The sequence below is a fragment of the Crocodylus porosus genome, unplaced genomic scaffold (genome assembly GCF_001723895.1).
Source record: "Crocodylus porosus isolate Cpor-Errol unplaced genomic scaffold, CroPor_comp1, whole genome shotgun sequence".
In the NCBI taxonomy this organism is placed as follows: domain Eukaryota; kingdom Metazoa; phylum Chordata; order Crocodylia; family Crocodylidae; genus Crocodylus; species Crocodylus porosus.
Genome location: NW_017728886.1, coordinates 259,896,410 through 259,901,070, shown reverse-complemented (window position 1 = coordinate 259,901,070; position 4,661 = coordinate 259,896,410). Strand labels below are relative to the sequence as shown.

The following is a 4,661-nucleotide window of genomic DNA, read 5'->3' as shown; positions in this document are numbered from 1 at the left end:
AGAAGTCTGCTTTATTCGGTGTCTGAGTTTTACCTGCTCAGCCTTGCACACGTGCACACACACAACACAACTGGTCCAACTGCCTCTTAAAGAAAGACTTTCCTTTAAAGCAATGCAGACACCGGGGCTTCTGATCAACTAAGCATGGTCACAGCACAAATCCATGTCGACATTATCTACTTTATTAGCTGCATACCAAGTATTATCTTTCAGTTATGTTACTGCCCACAAGATATTTGGGTCTAAGGTTCTTTCTCTCCTGGTAATCTCCTGGCAATACAAGCACAGAGGTGGGTTATGAAGTCCAGTTCCAGTTTGCAACCTACCATGTCATATAATTGCTTTTGTAATCCTTCTGGCAGGCTCTGGTAGCAGTAAAAGGGCCAGGTTCAAATATGAGCAGGATGAAGGGGTTGGCTCGAGCCCATACCCAGCAATCTGGGAAAACCTACCTAACTGAGGGACCTAAGAGGACAGTGCAAGCAATTGGAACGAATAGGATGGTTTAATACAGGAAAATAAATAATAAAAAGAATCAATCCTCATCTAATCCCCCCCTTCAACTATTACACTATAATAGGCTATTATAATTATTATGTTATAACTCCAAAACAGCAAATACCCCAAATATTGAGCATGTTGAAACCTTCCCAAGTCATCTCCTGCTTCTGGTTTGGCAAGTGCCACTCAGACCTCTGCCACATCCCAGGATCGCTGCCTCTTCCCGCTCAGGGTTGCCATTCGGGGATGCCACTGCCACTCAGGGAGCACCGTTTAGGATTGCTGTTGCTTCTCCATGTTTGCTGCTCAGTGGCGCAGCTGAGGTGCATCAATGAGGTCTCTGCTGCTCTGGCGCTTGGGGTCAGCCCTGAGTGTGCCCCTCTGGGATGTCAGCTCTGGGTCTCATTGGTAAGGCAGCTTCAGCTGCTTCCTACCAGCAAGGGTTTATTAGCCTCAGCGGGCACCTATTCACATGACGGACCTCTGCTCTGACACATGCTAATTAGCATGCATTGGAGCAGACTCGATTAATCAAGTCTGCTGGGAATCTGCTGGAGTGTGCTAATTAGCACGTTCTAGCAGCCTCTGGATCACATGCATTGAGCATCCCTGCGTTTCAAAATTGCAGTGAGTCTGCTTTAACTCATCGAACGAGTTTTAGTTGGAGCGCCCCACCAGCATTTTGATGCTCAGGACACTGAATACATAAGAGGCTATGAGTGCCTTAATTAGAGCAGCTCTCAGGGCCGTTCTAATTAAAGTGCCCCTCCCCCCTTCCACCCCAGACAGTGCCCAGTAAGACTGCCCCCGAAGCAGGACTGCACTGGAGTCTCCCTGGCCTCTTTGGGCTCTACAGTCCCAGCCCTGGAGCTTTTCTTCTCAACTCCCCAACTGTCCCAGAGCCTTCTGGTGCCCCACACAACAATTTCTAGGGATCCAAACCAGGGTATAGGCACACACCGGCTCTTAAGCTTTTGTCTCTGCATGCCCAATGAGTGTGTGCAAATCCATAGTGGAACAGAGCTCTAGTACCAGACCACACAATCAAAAACACCTATATGCAGAGTTACACCTTTATAAAATGATCCATCCCCACCTTGCCTGATTTTTGCCTGTGCTCTTGGGTGAAAGGCTCTTCAAGAGCCGTATTGTTCTGCTGGTTAGAAACTTCATTATAATTTCCGGCCTTTATTTATTTATGGCCAGTTCATATCCCTGTCTCCTTGCACCAACGTTGTTGTTCTGCTTGAATAGAGCCTTTCCCTCTTTTTTTTGGTATTTACCACCCTGGGGTATCTCCAGACAAAAATCCTACCCCATTTCAGCCTTCATTTTAGACTAAACAAACCAGGCTCTCTATGTCTGTCTTGTTTAAGGGAGTCTACTGCCCACGTCTTACATGGCTTTTAATTTCCCTGATCATCCATGTACCCTTTCTCCATACCTATTCCAGACTGAATTCTTTGTCCTTCTTGAACAGGGAGGACCAGAGTTTCATACACAATTCTGGAGTAGGTCTCAGTGGGGCTTCGCACACTGACATCAATACTTTTCTCTCTTTCCTGCAAATACCTTAGTTTTTACATTCTAAGATTGCTTTTGCATATTTTATATGGCTATATCATATTGTTGGTTCATGTTGTTAGCCCTAGGTGCAGGGTATTACATTTTGTAATGCTGAATTTCATTCCATTTCCATTGCTTCAGATTTCAGTATGTTCTGATGATGCCCAGTATTGATGCCTCCTGTCTCTCTGTGTTATAAGCAAGTTTCCATAACATTTACCTACTTTTTGCACAAGGTAATTAGTAAAAATATGAATATTGGTGCCATTGAGGAACTCCACTAAAAATCCCCCTCCAGCCTTGTATTGCTCCCCTCAACACAACCTGTTGTCATTGCTACATTTTAGCCAATTTCTCACCCACCTTACAATTCCTGTGCTACAGTCTCCCTCTGCAGCTTAACTAATTATTTCCCATGTGACACTAATCGGTTTTGTTGCTGATGTGCAGCTGGACAGAATCTACCACTTTTTCTTAGCCTAGAAAATGGATTAAAGGTTAGGCTGCTATGATCTCCGTTCGGTACACCCCTGTTGTATTTTAACCCATTGTCCCATTGTCCACATTTTTCCACACTTAGTGGAACCCCACTATCTGTATACAGGTATCAGTTGAACACCATGTTTTATTGATATATTTACAACTTCAAAGCATTTTGGAAGCCTACCAAGTGCCTCAATCATTATAATAAAATAAATTCTAAATACCTATAAATTTTGTCATTTGATTTTGGGTTTTTTATCATGGACAATCAGAGCACCCCCCGACCCTTTGCTCACCAGGATGCGGGTCCAGCTGTGGCTGTCCCCTCTGCTCCCCCGCAGCTTTGGGGCACTGAGCAGCCCTGATATGCTGATGCTCTTGCCCCTCACTCCCAAGACACAGCCCTCCCATTGCCCCTCACTCCCATCCTCTAGTCCTGCCGTGTGTGAGGAAGGGGGTGGGTGTACCGGGAAGGACAGCCACAGTGGGGTGCGTGGCATGGGCCTGCAGCCCGGCAGGCCAGTGGGCAGGACCCAGCATGGGAGGGAGGTGACAGCATGGAGTTGTGCCCTCTGCTGATGCTGGGCAGGCAGGGGGGTGCCTCACCTTGGCCATGTGGTGCAGTGCTCCCTCCTGTGCTGGGTCCTGCCTGCTGGACCACAGAGGCGACCCCTGCCCAGAGCTGGTCTGGCACAGCTGCAGCCCCACACCCCACTGTGGGTGCAGAAATCTGGGACACCATGTGCCGCACCCTGCCCCGTTGCCATGTCACCTGTGCCCCCCTGCCTCATCCCCTATGACCCCCTGCCCCCCCCATAGACTTACCTGCAGGGAGCTGCAGGACCTGCTCTCCACAGGTGCCTGGTTGCCACGTGCATGTGTGCATGTGCACATGCATGTGGTGCCCCCTGCCCCCTGCTTTCCACTGCCTCCAGCTCCAAGCAGCACCTTGCAGGCTGGAACTCTGCCAGGCTGCAAGGAGAAACCAGTTTCCCACATTTTTCTCCTTTAAAGGAGAAATTCCCCCGTTCTTCACACAGTGGGGCCTCGGGGTTGGGGGCTGTGGGCTGGGAGTGAGGGCAACTTCAAGGCTGAGGGGGCTGTGTCTTGGGAGTGAGGGGCATTGGCAGGTCTAGGGGGCTCTGGGTTAGGAGTTTTTCCTTTAAAGGAGAAAATCTGGTTTTCCATGTCAAATGGAAACCCTGGATCCCTGGTGAGTAGTCCCTTTTTTGTTTCCTATAGGCTCTCTGCTTTCTTATAATGCCCTTTTTGAGGTAGTTATCATCTGGTTCAGTCTGTTTCCCTTCCCCTGTAAGTATTTTCCCTTTACTTGGATACAAATTTGAGAAAGTTTTAGTGACTTTGACTTGGGAGAATTTGAAGGTTTCCTCAGTATTCAAGTAGGATTGCTATTTAACCATCATTGTACAGTGTCTTGCACAGTGCTTTTTGCTTTTGCTTAACCTTCTTGAGGAGTGCTGCGGTGTTCTGGATATTAGAGATTTCAGAAACTTGTTCTAGGTAGAGAAGAAGTTTTATTCTTACAATATAGAGAGCCCCCATGAGCTAGTGTAGTGCCCCAGTGGCCTAATGGATAAGGCACTGGCTTCCTAAGCCAGGGATTGTGGGTTCAAGTCCCATCTGGGGTGACAGCTTGTGTCTTGAGTTGACCTCCTTGGGGTCCCTTCTAGTTCCTAACAACCATGAAGTACTGTTCAGCAATAATTTGTCCAGTCTCAGTTGATTTTTGTCATGTCAGATCACTTAGCACAGGAAGTAATACTTCTTAATTTTATTTCTTGCCTCATCCACGATGATCTTTTTCCTTGTCCATGAGTACATTAAACCTGATTTTTGTCTTTTGCACACAGCTTCTGAGTTTGTGTGCTTCAGAGCTTTTAATGGTTTCAGGAAAGATAAAATATGTCATCTGCGAATGTTTTGGACTGGACTTGATGCCCTTTACTTTCCCACTGAGAAGGTGAAAAGTTTCGATGCTATCTTTTTTGTCTAATTTCCTTGCTTCAGCTTGATCTTTCACTCTCCTTGAAAGCAAAGTGAGCAAGTACTTTGGGACTATGTAATTCACTTATAATTGAGACAATAGGCCA

At 46.9% G+C, this 4,661-nt stretch overlaps 1 non-coding gene across 1 annotated transcript; it reads left to right on the top strand.

Moving 5' to 3' along the window:
* Positions 1–4,126: 4,126 nt before the first annotated feature.
* Positions 4,127–4,199, top strand: TRNAR-CCU. Its single transcript has one exon. It is a non-coding gene; the product is annotated as a tRNA-Arg (tRNA).
* Positions 4,200–4,661: the final 462 nt, after the last annotated feature.